Source organism: Lissotriton helveticus, chromosome 2_1 (genome assembly GCF_964261635.1).
Source record: "Lissotriton helveticus chromosome 2_1, aLisHel1.1, whole genome shotgun sequence".
Lineage (NCBI taxonomy): Eukaryota > Metazoa > Chordata > Amphibia > Caudata > Salamandridae > Lissotriton > Lissotriton helveticus.
Window position 1 is genome coordinate 1,451,494,686 of NC_136059.1, and position 16,706 is coordinate 1,451,511,391.

The following is a 16,706-nucleotide window of genomic DNA, read 5'->3' on the forward strand; positions in this document are numbered from 1 at the left end:
CAGGGGTCCCCCCTAGAGAAAAACAAATCGGAGTCTTGGGTACAACTAAGAAATAAATGTATGGATTGGTTAGCTAAACATAAGTGGTTCAGAAGGCCCGATATGCGCGAAATCCTAATGGTCCGTAGGGTGGGATGGCTGGGTCCTGCGACAAAAACCATCAATGGGGACTGTATTGTTATTAATTTTTCACACCCGAGAACTGTTGGGTCTATACTCGCTGTCAAGGAAACTAATAATCTTTCCCCAACTAATATCTGTGCTCTACCCCTTGGATTTTTCTATAAACGCCCCCTGACACAACATCTCGCCCCTAGCTTTCCCCTGCATGCAAATCAATATCTGGCTATTTCCGACCTAGACACCCTCGACTGACCATCTGACACAGTCACTTCCAACAGTCCGAAGGTGCACGGGAAGGTGAGTGTTCCTGTCAACCCTAAGTTGTTTAACTCTTGCCAAGTTGACAACGCTGAATCCACACCACTAAAGGTCATAAGCTGGAATGTGGCAGTCCTAGCGTCAAAGTTGAATCTGGCAGAGTGGGTGGATATGGTAGGGGCATTCGATGTCCTCATGCTCCAAGAGACCTGGGCCTCTAAAGAACTATACCTTGAGGGATACGAATGTTTTAATATCATCCCGCGAGTCCTACCCATGGCAGACCGATAGGGGGTCTATCAACATGGATTAGAATTGCCTCAGGGGGTAGAACAAAATTAATTCCCACTGGGAGCACCAACTATCAAGTCATAATCTACACACAGGGTGCTTCTATTTGTTTTGTTAACTTTTACAACAATGATTTTTTAACAACTCCAAACCCTAATTTTGTGGAACTCTTTAATTTCATTCTGGATCAAGATAATTTACTAGGGAAGTATAAGTTGGCGGGGATTTGTTTGGGGGTGATTTTAATGCAAAGATAGGAAAAGGCGTAAGTGGGCACTCTATTGATTCAAACACACACGGCCCATGAAAAGGAGATATGAGTTAATAAATCACCTTATGAACTCAAGCCTCCTAAACATGATGGATATCTCCTTAATCAATACTAACGGCAATCCAATGCCCACCTACAGAGGATTGGGACGAGCTTCAGTTATCGATTATGTCTTTCTATCTCCTTCGTTACAAGATCATCTCCTCAGGGCAGAGGTAAAGGCATCCACATTTGGAGACCACAACCCCATAATCGTCCTGTTAAAGGTTGCACGACGCGCCAATTCCAAGAAAGAATTGGGCGCTAGTAATCTACATCTCTCTACTGACACCCTAAGAGTCAAATGGCGAGGTCTGGACTATAAGGAGATTTTTGCAAAAATGGTAAAAGCATATCCGACCCTATGGGAGACATGTCTGGTTTTGTCAGACCTTAACCCTGAGGCCGTCACCTCGTTTAACGAATTATGTGCAGGTAATAAAAAAAGTTGATCTCCAAACCAGTGGGCGGACGTAATCCTGACCCTAAATGGTTTGATTACATCTGTTCCAGAGCTAATAGGGAATTGAGATTGGCTTTGTCGGCACATCCTAGGGATCCCACCCTTATCCGCGCATTAAGGTCCAACTACAAAAGGGAACTAAGAATCAGGCACGACACCATCCTGAAAGAACACTGGGACAACTTAGCTTGTGCCGCCAATTCTAAAAGTACAACTGTCTTTTGGTCTGCCACCAAATCCCTAAGAGCTCTTGGAAACCCGTCTACTCCTCTCGACTGTAACATCTCCAGCGAAGCATGGGTCGCCCACTTTTCTAAGATATATGCACCCCATTATACTGTGACAATTCCCTGTCCAATATGTGTCCCACCAAAATTACAATAACCATAGGTGAGGTTGAAGAGGCAATATCCCAGAGCGCGGGCAATAAAGCCCCAGGCCCGGACGGCCTACCTATAGACCTCATAAAACCAGAACCGGAATTTTGGCCTCCGCTGCTATTAAATGTTTTTAATAATCTAACCACAACTGATATCACTAGTACATGGTCAACCTCTGTTAAAATACCAATTTTTAAAAAAGGTTCAAGATCTGACCCTAGCTGCTATAGGCCCATCTCATTATTCGATAACACCCTTAAAATATTGGGCAGAGTTTAATTTAATAAAATCAGGGCATGGGCAGAGGAAGAACACATTTTAAACAAATGCCAGTTGGGATTTCGGAGTCACCTTGGTACTGTGGAACAGTGCCTGAATCTCAATTTAATAATAGGAAAATATACTATAGCCTGACAGTCCACTGTACCTGGCCTTTGTGGATCTCTCGTCCGCCTTTGATTTTGTCAATAGATCAAGGCTCTGGCAACGTCTCCTGGACTATGGCCTGGATAATAACCTGGTACACTTTCTGGCCTACCTCCATAGATACTTAAAAGCAAGAGTATGGATTAGTATGGATGGAGCGGTGTCAGGTGACATAACAGTTGGTAGAGGTGTCAGACAAGGGTGCGTCCTTGCCCCTCTTTTATTCATTTTATACATTAACGAACTCCATAATGTTTTATCTAACCTAACCCCGGATGTCCCTAAAATAAATGGCACTAAACTCCCGCCCTACTCTACGAAGACGATGCGGTTTTAATGGGTCGCACACCGAATGCCCTGAGGATTTTAGTGAGGGTATTTGCGGATTTTATGTATAGTCTTGACCTTTGTACTAGTTTAAAAAAATCGTTTTTAATGTGTTGTGGCCCTAAAAAACGTCATATTAATAGGATTACTCTGGACCAGGAATCGCTGCTATGCACTCGCACTTTCCCCTACCTCGGCTTACAATTCTCAGATATCGGCTCTTGGACCCCACACCTGGCCTACGGTCGGTCTAAGTTTACAAAAGCGATAAACTCAGTACTGACCCTCCCTAAGCCTAAAAGATTTGAGGTGATACTGTCTTTATTAAAAATCTATAGAACACAATGTGTCCCAATTATGACATATGGGGCCGAAATCTGGGGATATTCAAATTTAAAAAAATGCACAGGGTGAGGAAAACAGACTTTGCAGAAGGCTATTGGGTTTACCAATTTCATCATCTACTTATATAAGCCACACTGAATTGAAATTGTCTTACTTGGAGGATTATATAAAGGCTCGCCCTGTGTTGTTCTGGAATAAGGTCTGGAAAAACCCAGAAGCTTCCTTGACAAGAGAAATCTTGGCTGTCTAAAATGTGATCAGGGTATTAAAATCCCATGGCTGTCCCAAGTACGGGCGAGCCTGGCAGCAGTCAATCTTGAGCATACATTTGTTAGTCCAAATGAATTAGATGGGACTAATGGGAAGAACATCCGTAACATTCTTTATAAACATTACGGGGAGACCAGACATAATGCAGAACTGGCCAAAACAACTGTGAAGCAGTATATTCAAATAGTAGGTGACATCAAATCCACCTCACCGTCACCAGCTGGTTACCTTCTTAAAGAGATCACTTATTGGGAGCGTAGTCTTTTGTCTCGTCTTAGAGCAGGAACCATAATGTTTTTATTGTGTTTCCCCATGGGCTACCATCCTAATATCGAGAATCTGGTTTGCCCATGTCAGAATCCAGGTAAACAAACACTAATGCATTTTCTGTTCTTCTGCTCTTATTATCAAAGATATTGTAAGTTGCTCCTGACACCATTTTTTAGAGCTAAAGGCATAAAGGATTTTAACGTGGCAAATAAGACTGTGCTTCATCTTAGTGATGATGAATTAATACACCGTGTGTGCAGTTTTTTTAAAAATGGCTACCCGATCCATTCCTCTATGAATTAATATTCATTCAACTAGACCAACGTGATTAATAAGTATTTGGAAGAGGCCTAATTGCACTTAGCACTTTGCACATCCACATTTTAAATTACGCTGCTATTTGTAAATATATGAATCAAAATAATTTGAGAACTAATGCCTATTTGGCCAAAATGTTTTATTGGTATCCAAAGATGCTATTTATTTTTTACTTGCATACACTGAGTTGTAGAATTCTGTTTACCTTTAACGATCATCAATTGACATTGTACTTTGCACTTTATTAAGATGGTCTACCAACCAGGATTTATGCTCTATGCACTTTATAAAACCGGCACCTTAAATAATGCTGCTAAATGACCTAGCAAGCTCTTGCCCAAATTGATGCACGAAATATGTATTCTGCGTATATATTGTGTCACTTTAAAGGGCAATTCTAGCATATGCACTTTATTCTTTGATAATGCCAAAGTAAAAGACATGAATTGGAGGATCCGGATAATAATGACACTTTGCCCTTTTTTGCGGTTACCGTTTTAATAAGGAAACATTCAGCAATACTACCCCATGTTAATGTGATTTTTTATCTTGACCATGTATGTAACTATGTGTGTACTTTTATGGATAATGTAATATCCGAATAAAGTTTATTGACTTGACTAAAAATAATAATAATAATAATAATAATAATAAGTCCTTGTATAATGTAAACGGGTGCTTACTGGTCATGTAAAGCACTCCAATACTTTCCGGCCGAGTTTGACCCTTCAAAGAAAAACGAGAATTTCAAAAAATTTAGAGCTGTGCTATGGAGTTTGAGCCTTCAAAGAAAAAACGAGAATTTAAAAAAATTTAGAGCTGTGCTATGTACCTGCAACGGTAAAAACGAAAGTTCTTCAAAGAACACAACTCTTACAAGGTCAAAAGTTAAAAACAATTGAGATACACTAAAAGACTTTAAACATTCCCTTGAACATAATAGAAAATACTTTTCAGGCCCTATCAAACGTGTGCAAAGCAAGATTTAGGAACGTTTGTTTGGAAACCCGGCGACCATCGCCCACAAATTGAGACCACTCGCTTTCTTATAGCAGAAAAGGCCACTTTATTCAGGATATGTAATTCATAAATTTCCCAACAGATCATCAAGCATGTAAATTTGGCATTTGAACCGAAACCATTTCTTTATTTATTTATTTCCTTTCATCATAAATTTAGACTTTAAACCGAAACCATCAAACCATCTCTTTTCTTGGATTGAACTCATCATAACTTCCCCAACATTTTCTTTCATTTTTTCCCCTCCATTTTTGTGTATAATTCCCCCTATCTAACTAATAAGTGGAGGAGCCCGCTCTAGCCTCCTCCTCCTTGGGGATTTTACGCCTCTAGCCATCTGTAATGGGAAACGCATCCTGAAGTGGCAAAAAACCCATATAAATATATGTATATATATGCAAATACTCGCATATATGCTCATAACTACGTGATACCAATGCATATAGATACATACCGTATACAACACATAGAAAGTTGCATTCTTTGTCCAAGCAAACCTGGTATGTGTCTCCCTCTCATCCCGTTTTCTTTTTTTTTTTTTTGGGAGGGTGGGTGGGAAACCGCTAAGAAAACTAAACGCCCCTCACTACACTCCCTGCGCCTAATCTCCTCAGCAAGCTACGCAATGATAGCTTCCCTGACGCTCCCTCTAACGCGCTCCTGGACCCTACCATTATGCGCGAAATCCGCAGGGGGAGACGTCTCGCGCCGCTCCCCCTGCGGATCCATTGCCATGGTGATAAGCATTTCAGCCCTCTAGTTGATTGTTATAATTGTTGAATCATTACCGGGCTAAGATGGCCACCAAAGCACAGCATTACAGTCGTGTGCTGTTAGTCCCATTTCTATGTCATCTATTTTCTACAGTCCTGTCTCCAGTTGTGTTCTACTTTGGCTTGTAGAGAGGTTGAAGAGTAGAATTATTGCAGCGAATAGTGTGACACGGTCACATGAAAAGAATTGTTGGCCTAGCAGTATTTTGTGTGTAAGCGGCGGGTGCTATTTACCGACACTGGACACACCCTAGTCAATCTTTGTTTCACTAGAGAGAGACCGCTCTGGCTCAAGTGATTTAGTTGGAAGACTGCGGCGTGGGTGTCTGCCTTTGAAAGCCTCTGAACCCAGAATGTGGGGCTTTATAATATAGGGGGAGTTTGCATCGAGCCAATGCGATTACCGTCTCGGCGATATTGGACTGCGGATCTGCCATTACATGGAGCGTCCGATCGAACCTTATTAAAAGCATCACACACAGGAAGGAGGCAGACAGCATCAAATCCTTTGTCGTTTATTTTAGACTGGTGTAGAAACAGAAAGGATGTCCAGAGGCAGTGTTTCGCTGCTTCTTTACTGTGGTAAGTAGGTTCCATAGTGGTACTGGTCCCTTGTGTTTCAGCATTTATTTGGATATGTATGTGGTACACTGAAGCGCCCGCCTATGTGGACTGGTTGGTCCGTGCAGGAGTGAGATTAGAAGGGTGTTTAGTAAAGTTTTCAACTCCGTTTATGGTATTTGTTGTGATAGTAGCCACTTACCTGGTTACTGCACTGGGTTGTCCAGTCTGAGAAAACTTTTTACAAATCTGATGTTCTTAGGGTGAAGAACTGTCTGTGATGTTATGGTAGACATTTGTTGCTAAACGCATAGAAGCGAGAGGAGTGTTGGATTAGCGCTAACGTTAAGGGCGTGGGAGTGTTGTGGTCGCAGGGTTGTTTTATTTTTTGATATATAGGTCTATTCTATTGTTTCTGAGCTGTCTGGCTAGTGTAGTCTTTGTTATCTCCATTAATATCTCTAAACTTAAACATGTATTTTGATTTGTAACAGCCTGATGATATTCAGTTTGACACTTGAATGTATCCCATGTCAAAAAGGTAGATCATCCTGGAGTCATTCTGGACTCATCTGATGATTACAGTCAGGCTATTCCTGCAATTATCTGGGGAAGTCATCCCAAGCCATCCTGAAGTATGCCTGTAGGACAAAAAATGTAAATGAGATGACGAACCTAGACTCATCACAAAAACTACAGTAGGATGGTGTTCTGATGACTTCTACTGGCAGGGAGCGATTACCTTTTACAACTCCACGAATACTAATTGACAACTTCAGGAGGAGGGAGAATTACTCCAGGATGGGTTCTAGCTAATTTAAGGATGACTGTCAATTATTCCAGGATGATCCTATAACCGCTCCAGGATGGAAGTGGATTACTCTGGAATGATCCCATGACAATTTCTGGATGAGTGTGGATTATTCCTGGATGATCCTATGACAGCTTCAGGGTGGCTATTGATTACATCAGAATGACCCCATTATATTTTCAGAATGAGTGTTGATTACTCTAGGATGACGTGGTGAAAGGGAGGCATGTTTTTGTCCTTGATATTTGGATTTAAGCGTTGACTCCAAGACAAGTTCATTTTCACGGTCTGATGCGTCATTTTTAGTTGTGGATTTTTGATGAAGGACACTAGCCATCCCTGCTAAAAGGGCCAGGTTTTCAAGTTTCTGCAAACTTGCATCACCAGGCTGAAAAGTTGTGCTTTCAGCATGAGCTTTCTTACCAACTCTTATATAATCCAGTCCACTCTGCTTGGCTTTCTTGTCCTTGCATCTTTTCTCTGCAATTTCTTCCTCTTGTAGCTCGCGTAACAGCCTCTTAAGTCTACCAGCGCTTCCCCGATTGCCACAGTCCATTAACATCTGCTTTTTCTCCAGTGCCCTTTGAAGTAACACCTGTTTTAGACCCTCTGTCGTGCCAGAATAGCTTGCAATTAGCTCTTGAAAAATATCCTGAATCATTAGACACCGTTTCTTCACTAAAAAAAGCAAGAGAAAAAAAATATATATTTACATATAAACTTCAAAAACAGAAAAGAACACATTGACCACTTGCAATATATCTTCACGCTCTAGCCATAATATATAAATAAAGAGGTATTGATAATAAAGGACAAATGTACAATCTATCCATAACCAAGTAAGTAGGTTTTCCTTGATAGACAGTACACATTGTAAGCCTGAACTTGAACCTCCTGAAAAAAGTTGCCTAAATAAAATAGTTTATCCAAAAATGGCTGCCTTATAGTAGTGCCACAAGCTAAACATTTCAGTCCTTTTCATATGTGTTACATTTGTCTCTGGAGAGCAATCCAAGGCATATGTGGGGACATGCATGTTCATTTTTACTGTCCATTATTGGATTAATTAATCACAAATGTAGGTTTTTACTGAAACAGGTTGGTAATTTGTACCGTTATCCTGCAGTTGCAAACTTATTATAAAGGTTTTCTTATTGTGCTTACCAGATGATTGGAACAGAAACATAGCTTTAAAATCTCTCTCTTCGGTGATTGGCCGACCAGCTTCATCTACATTTTCGACCAGCCATTTACAAAGAACTTCCCCAGGATTGTCCAAAAGCAGGAAGTCACCATCTTTTCGAACACACAGAATGATCGCAAGTGAAAAACAGGACGTTGAATGAAGCCATGATTCAGACCCCCCAGGATATAGCGGCATGGATTTGCAAATTTAGCAGCACAAATATGGAAATTTAGCGGCATTTTAGCGGCACTTTATTTTACTCATAAGCATTCATTTTTAGCCTTAAATCAATGGAAACTGTTTTAGCAGAGTATTCCACTTTGATTAGGCAATATGGAATAGAGGAAGCAGCCCACAGGTGAAGGCTGTTATCCCTTGGAATTGCAATTCTTCATCTGCCAGTTGGGCTAAACAGAAGTGTGAGGTCTAAAATTTTGTGTCACATTTTGTGATGTCAATTCCTGTGAGGTCATGGGTCTTGATGCCACTTCCTGTGATGCGACGTGCCATGTCGCGCTCAATGATGTCACTCAATGTGATATCACGAGCTATGCTGCCTAACTTGGTTAGACCCCCCCCCCCACTTCTGGGACAACCTTGCCACATGGGTTTTCCAATAGTTTAGCAGGTACAGTGTACCGGGGATCGTGTGCCTGAGGGCCTCAAACCAATTAGCAGCAGTTTTTTTTTACTACCAAACCAGGGGATATTTGGGGGGGGGGGGGGTGCAATTTCCTTATTTGCATTAGAGTCCATGGCGACCTTGCTATGCCACTGCCTTGCCTCCACAAGACACTACTTCTTAGCAATCAGTTGCATCTCTAAATAAGCTCATTATTGGATGCCAGGAAATTTCACACATTGGAGACCATAAAAAAAAACTCAACGCTACTTATCAGAATTAAAAACATCTGATTTAAAAAGCCAAATGCCGAAGCGTGTTAACACTTCTTCCTGTAGGGCAGTGGGGCCAGTTTTATTCATTACCGAGAACACTGAGAGGGCAATTACTAGCTGGTGATAAGCATCTCTGTGACCATTAAAAGAAAAACAGGCGCTTCGCGTTATCCGCTCCAAATTGATGATAAAAGAAGCCGTATCTCTGCATTGTGAGGTCAAAGGTGCTCGTGAAAGGTGAGGGCAGCAGAAAGAAATGGCACTCATTTAAACGACCTTGTGTCTGTTTGAAAGAAGCAACGTTCATTGCATTTAATCTGAAGTATGTAGCATAAGTATTGCATATTAGATTTTTACTAAGGGAATGAAAACGTATGTGCCCTTGTAAGTGAATTTTGGAATTGCGTTCGGGGAGTTAACATGGCAATAACAAAGCTTGATTGAACGCGGGCTCGTTGAATGCCATGGGCGCTCATTTCCAATTCTTACATATAGAAATTCAATGGCATTCAAATAAAATAGGACCACTCTTTAAAAAAATATATTCTGTCAATTAACGCCACCGGTAGTGGAGCAATGGTACATTCCCTGATTTTGAGTAACACGACCCCACGCACTGGCTGGCTGGCCATCTGTGTTTCGGTAGCCCCAGCTGGTAACTATTGAGGGTAAAGCAGCCAGGGCTTTTCTGTTGTGGAGAGCCAAGTGCTGCATCTTGAATACAGAGGAGAAAGGCCGTGCTGGAAAGGATAAAAAGAATGCGCCCCCCCCTTCCAGCCATAAAAGAAAAATATGCCCCTAATGGGAGGACCCAGGGGGTTGGCTTCGTGCAATGACACACACCGACCCGAAAACCAGCACAAGCCCCTGACACCAGCCAGAGCCGAGGATAACAGGCGGGGGGGTGAAAAACAAAGCCTCATTAACAAGTGAAAGGTCTTTTAATGACCTGTGAAGTACTCGGGTGCGGCTGGCAGCTCACAAACTGACTGTCTGTGTGTGTCCCGGGAAGCTGCTGACACACACGAGTGGGGGGGGGGGGGGGGGCGCACAGCCGATAAAAGGCATTGTTTGTTTTGCTGTCTCTTTTTTGTAAATATCGCGGCCAATATGGTTATTATCGCGGCCATCGCGGTAATCTGCCGATTTCGCGATTTTTTCGTGAATCGCGATAAACTGGAGGGTCTGATGACTATGTCCTGCTAGATATAAAAATCAGGAATTAGTTTGTGTGTGGTTTAAGTTTCAGAGGTAAAATACAAAGCATATCAAACTGATTAACAGATTTAAATGGAGAAAAGCACCCCAAAAAGTACACTGACCTGGTGCAATTTCTATCTAATATGCCTAGATTTTGGACTACAAAGAAGTGTTTGGGCATGCACTGAAGGCCATTGAGGAAATTACCTAATAATCAACTTTATTTTTGGAGAGCCAGAGTGTATGCTTAGGTCTTGCTGCTCAGGACAAATAGTAATAGCAAAGTAGAAGCATAATGAGAGAAATAGAAGAACTATCAATAAGTGAACTTTCACACTGGGGTTTGTGACGGGAAATCAAGTTACCTATCCCCACAGATGCATAGAGAGTCAGATGCCTGCTACCCTCTGCCCACTGGCACCCCCAACATGAAAGGACAAGCGTTAAAAATGCAATAGGTTTCACCTTTTATTAAGCTAAAGAAATTTGCTTTGCTAGTAGTATTGTACGTTAATTGTGCAATATGTAATGGCTTAATAAATTAAACAAAAGGCATTACAATGGCAAATACTTAAAGCAAAAGCATTGGTATAGCCAATAGGTCTCCCCTCCGGGACCTTATAAGTGTTTTGCCAGAGGTGTTTGGTAAGAGATGCAATTTAACATAAAGGGATCCCATACCTCGTTGATACATGCAGTACCCGCAGTTCAAACGAGAAGAGGGCATGGGGAAACCTCTTATAAGATAAAAAAGAAAAGAAAAGAAAAGAAAAAAGAGAAAGAGAAAGAGTTTTACAGAGATCTTAGCGGTCAAGGTAAATTAGCGCAAACAGGGAATACGTAATTGGCCCTGTCTCAATAATATATACAAGGTAAATTAGCGCAAACAGGGAATACGTAATTGGCCCGTTCTCAATAATATATACAAACGAGTTAAAAACATTGCATGCACATGGAACGAAACCAGAATGATAGCCTGTTTTGCGAAAGTAGATATTGCAAGATGTTGGAATGCGTCTGACTACGTTTCCTAAATAGGGCGTAAACCTCAATCGCCACAGGCAACCAGGCCTTTCAATTACACAAATAGCAAACAAAATAAGGAACCAGCATTACAACGGCTAAGTTATTTGAAGCATTTAACCTTATGCTTCGAAACGCATCCATGAAAACTGCCAGTGTTTTAGAAGATGTGCTGCTCTGCACACTACATAGCTTGGGGAACGTGACCAGGATTCAACAATAGAGCACACATTCATTTAGTAATGAAAGCTCACTACAAGTTGCAAGGACACAAGTAATGCTCAACAATATACAATATTCACATAAAGAAATGTGTTTAGTCTTCTTTGATTGACACCTTTTCAGTAGATCGAAAACTGTTCCATTTGGTCGAGAATCTTGAATACACGCAGGTGCACTTGGAACCAACATGGGACCTACACTATACGGGCAGTAATTTATTTTTCCTTACGGCGAAAAACTTGCTGTAAAACACATTTTTTAGGCTTTTTGCAATTTTCCACAACTTACACAAGCACGCACTACGTCACACATACACAAACATACACATGTTCAAACACAAAAGGTGCATATTAAACAAGCAGGCAGGCTGAATACAGACAAACATCAAACACACATAATACACACACATTGCAAGGCAGGCATTAATTATAACACGTACGAAGCACAGACATGCAGGGAGCTGCGTCTGAATGTACCCCCTTAATGAAAATTCGTGCTTTCCGAAAATTGAGGAAGATGGTCTGGGACGGAATTTGAGCAGCTGGGTCCGAGAGCGGAGGATCGATGATGCTCTTTTTTAACAGCTGCAGCACTTACCTGAGCATACGCTGGAATCGATGAAGGAAGTGGAGTTGGAAAAATAAAGAGACCGATGCCAATCCACCTGTCCCTTTCATGGCTATTGAACTCACGGCAGTCTTCGTTCTTGCCGCAGGACAATGACGTCACTTCCGGCGCTCCCGCATGTGCGTAGGCTTTTGCTAGAGGAATTCACCGGCTTCCGGTATATGAAAAGGTGAGAGAGCTGCTCTCCATTGAGGATCTGCGGTTCGAGTCCCAGCCAGCCGGCAGACTGATGGTTTACAGTAGGTGATTTTGGCATTGTGTTAGAGGCAGCTGTGCTTTTTAAAAATATATTTTAGTTTATTTATTTTTATTTATGCATTTTTATATAGCGCGGACTTTACCCGAAGGTGTCAGAGCGCTTCACAAAAGGAACAGAAATGAAACATAATGAGAAATATTACAAAAGCATACGTTACGTTACATAAGGTAATAGTGACATTTGTGATCAAACAAAATACATGAGGTAGTAAAAATTGTGAGCAACCAAAAATACATGAGGTAGTAAAGGTAATAGTGACAATTGTGACAAACAGAATACATGAGGTAGTAAAAATTGTGAGCAACCAAAAATACATGAGGTAGTAAAGGTAATAGTGACAATTGTGAGCAATTAGTATTGTGATGGAGTGAATTCGGCAGTCACCATGACGACAAAGCTTGTTTTCCTTTGCAAGACCTATTCCTCGGGCCATGAGCAGTTCTGTCCGCAGTTGTTTAAAGAGTCTAGCAATCGGATTCCACTAAACTATGTGTTTATGGAAATACTCTATGAAGGAAGTGCAGCCTGGGGGTACAGAAAGCATCATATCACAGCAGCGCCTCCCGGCATTCCGTATTCATAAAAAGTTTGGGGGTTTGTAGGGCTTTTGGATTTTAGGGTGTACATGGTCATTTTAGGGTTGAGGGTGGGTTTGTGTTTTGGGGGGCCAGGTGTAATTTAAGGGTTTAGAGCATGTTTGGGTTTGTGGTGCGAGGTTTAATTTTAGGGTTTAGGGTGTGTTTGTGTTTGGTGTGCAAGGGTTAATTTGGGGGTTTAGGATGTGTTTGGGTTTTGGGGTGCAAGGGTTAATTTGGGGGTTCAGGTTGTTTGGGTTTTGGGGTGCCAGGGTTAGTGTTAGGGTTTAGGGTGTGTTTGGGTTTTGGGGTGCCAGGGTTAATATTAGGGTTTAGGGTGTGTTTGGGTTTGGCGTGCAAGGGTTAATTTGGGTGTTCAGGGTGTGTTTGGGTTTTGGGGTGCCAGGGTTAATTTTAGGGTTTAGGGTGTGTTTGGCTTTGGGGTGCAAGGGTTAATTTGGGGGGTCAGGGTGTGTTTGGGTTTTGGGGTGCCAGGGTTAATTTTAGGGTTTAGGGTGTGTTTGGGTTTTGGGGTGCAAGGGTTACTATTGGGGTTCAGGGTGTGTTTGGGTTTTGGGGTGCAAGGGTTAATTTGGGGGTTCAGGGTGTGTTTGGGTTTTGGGTGCCTGGGTTACTTTTAGGGTTAGGGTGTGTTTGGGTTTGGGGTGCCAGGGTTAATTTTAGGGTTTAGGGTGTGTTTGGGGTGCAAGGGTTAATTTGGGGGTTCAGGGTGTGTTTGGGTTTGGGGGTGTCAGGGTTAATTTTAGGGTTTAGGGTGTGTTTGGGTTTTGGGGTGCCAGGGTTAATTTGGGGGTTCAGGGTGTGTTGGGTTTTGGGGACCCAGGGTTAATATTGGGGTTCAGGGTGTGTTTGGGTTTTGGGGTGCAAGGGTTTATATTGGGGTTCAGGGTGTGTTTGGGGTGCAAAGGTTAATTTGGGGGTTCAAGGTGTGTTTGGGTTTTGGGGCTCCCAGCTGCAGGAGGTCAGACGTTTATCTGCAATTCATTGTACAAACATCCAACAGTTTGCATTTTTCTGGAAAACTGAAACCAAAGTGGTGGACGTCCTCTTTAAATAGACAAACAATTCCTGTTAAAATCTCCAGACGCAAAAACATCTTATTGAAAACACAATGGTACATTTGAAGTATTCAGATGCTTATTTTCAAATCACCCCAAAGTCATCAGGAACAATGTCATCTTGTAAAGTTATCGGAGAGTCATTTACAAGTCATCCTCAGATCATCAGGAATAATGACACCTTCTGAAGTCAGCAGATACTAATTTTCAAGTCCTCCTTAAATCTTCACGAATAATGACGCCTACTAGAGTCATCAGGTACTTCTTTTCAAGTCATCCTTTAATCATCACGAATAATGACACCTTCTAAAGTCATCAGATACTCATTTTCAAGTCATCCTCAAATCATCAGGCTGAGCTTCTGCAGCTTGCTGATGACTTCAAGAGCTTGATGATGTCTGATGACGTGTTAATGACTTCTAAGGTAGTTGGATGATCATACAATGACTCTGGGATGGCTTCTAAAGTAATCCTGTTTGACCTCATGTTCCACAAGCATTTTTCTCATTATGCTTGTCCAGTACCCCGCACTTTCATATCCCCTAATAAAATACTATGACATTTAAAAAAAGCTGATGGTCCTAAATTGGCATGATTGGAGAAGGAGATGGGGAGGGGATCTGCTGGGATATCATTTGTTACTAACATCCCCATCTGATTGTTATGGTGAATCGTAAAGAAGCGGTCATTGTTTAAAGTTAGTTGGGATCTGCAGTAGTTAAGTAGATTAGTCTTCGATTGGTCAGGATGCATGTGGCAGATCTCCAGTTTATTCTGTTGGTGATGGCTGATTTATGGACTTTAACACTACAGGGTGTTGGACAAGAACCATAGCATATACCTTATGCGAGGGTAAGAGTATTAAGCCATATAAAGGAGGGGTTCCTTTTATGAACGACAGACAACTATTGATTTTGGAGTGTTTTGGTATTAGGATTAGTGTGTGGCAAAAGGGTCATGTATGTGTGAGAAAATGCCCTCTTTCTACATGGTTGACCCCACTTTTTGCTGATTTGCTTTGACTGAGTGTGCCCTGGGCTCCTGCTAATCAGATACACAAGGCCTATGTCCCTTACCTAAAAACTGCATTGAAGGCTAAACCCAATTTGAATCTCTGCCACAGGTCAGCCCCTGGTAAATGGTACCACAGGTACCCAGGGCACTGTGACCAGAGAAGTCCTCTAAGGGCTGCAGCATTTATTGTGCCTCTCAGAAGCGGTCGCTCCCCTCACCTCCTCTCCCGGTATCGTATCATTCTGCTGATTTGTGCCTCGCCATTGATATTATCTAAATACCAAACTGTACCGCGCTCTGCAACGCTTCTGTGCCTGCATTCATTACGTTTGTCCTTTGATCGTGGTGCGCTTAGAGAATTGCTTTGTATAGCGCTTTGTGGCTTTAACTGGTGTAGCGCTTTACCGCCGCTAGCCTGAAACAATCTTTCCCCATAGCGCTCCATTATTAATACAGCTCCTGTTGTTAGGACCCTCGCAACATTTGTTTGTTTACTTTACTGCCATTTTGTTTGTGTGTTCTGGCCCGTCCCAGACCCTCCCCGCACCTCGCTCCCGCCTCCCAGCTGACCCTCCCACGCTCCGCCCCCTCCACTATCCATTTATGACAGATGTCCCAACGCGCAGCGGTTGCGCCGAAGGTGCGCCAAAGGTAAGCCCGTCTACGCCCGTCCGCGCCTGGACCGCGCCCAGCGCCAGACCCCCTGGTCCCCGCTTCACCCATCCCTCCCGCATTACATACGACGCCCCCACCCTCCTAGCACTTAACCCCGGCCGACTCCCTAACTGCGCCCAAGAAGCACCAGGACACACCCATGGACCCTTCAGCTGCCACTCCTGCAAATTCACCTGCATCAAGACCCACACCAAACCAACAAACACCAAACAGAGATCCAACACCAACCACCTTAAATGCATCCTTCTCAACACCCGCTCGGTTCACAAACACGCCATCGACCTTTGGAATCTACTCGACACCATTTCTCCGGACATCGCCTTCCTAACAGAAACCTGGATGAATGCCTCTTCAGCTCCAGACATCACCATAGCCATCCCAGACGGCTACAAGATCATCCGTAAGGACCGCACCATCCAAACAGGAGGTGGCATCGCCATCGTCCACAAGAACACCATCCACGTCTCAACCAGCTCAGAAGACAATCTCGCCATCGCCGAACACCTTCACTTCCAGATCCACACCGACCCCAAGACCACACTCAGAGGCACCCTCCTCTACAGGCCACCAGGACCCCGTACAAAATTCAGCGAAGACATCACTGACTTCATCACCCCACATGCCCTCCCCTCGGAAGAATACATTCTACTGGGAGACCTCAATTTCCATCTGGAAAAGAGTAACGACAGTAACACCACCACCCTTCTGGACAATCTCGCCAATCTCGGACTCAAACAACTTGTTAACACCCCCACACACTATGCAGGACACACACTCGACCCTATCTTCACTTCCAGCAAGCATATCTCCTTCACTCACACCACACCCCTCCACTGGACGGACCACAGTTGCATCCACTTCATTTACAATAAGACCACGATCCACAACCACCCTCAACCAACTCTGCGAAGAAATTGGAACAAAATCACCATCGACCAGATCTCCACATCGCTTCTTCAAAACCCCCCTGCCTATTCAACGAACCCTAACCAAGCCGCCATCA

General features: G+C 42.8%; 1 protein-coding gene and 1 long non-coding RNA gene across 3 annotated transcripts in view; one reads left to right on the top strand and one right to left on the bottom strand.

Annotated features, from left to right (window-relative positions):
- Positions 1-4,823: 4,823 nt before the first annotated feature.
- On the bottom strand, positions 4,824-12,198 carry LOC144818707 (uncharacterized). The gene is made up of 2 exons (XR_013607155.1): positions 12,072-12,198; positions 4,824-7,624 (listed from the first exon to the last, which is right to left on the bottom strand). It is a non-coding gene; the product is annotated as an uncharacterized LOC144818707 (long non-coding RNA).
- A 29-nt stretch (positions 12,199-12,227) lies between these two features.
- Positions 12,228-16,706, top strand: part of PAQR3 (progestin and adipoQ receptor family member 3) — a 367,149-nt gene continuing 362,670 nt past the window's right edge. The window contains exon 1 of one of the 2 annotated variants that reach the window (XM_078676371.1): positions 12,228-12,340. The gene's annotated coding sequence lies outside the window, so the exon portion shown is untranslated. The remainder of the gene's footprint in view (positions 12,341-16,706) is intronic. The other variant, XM_078676370.1, reaches the window with a different exon arrangement.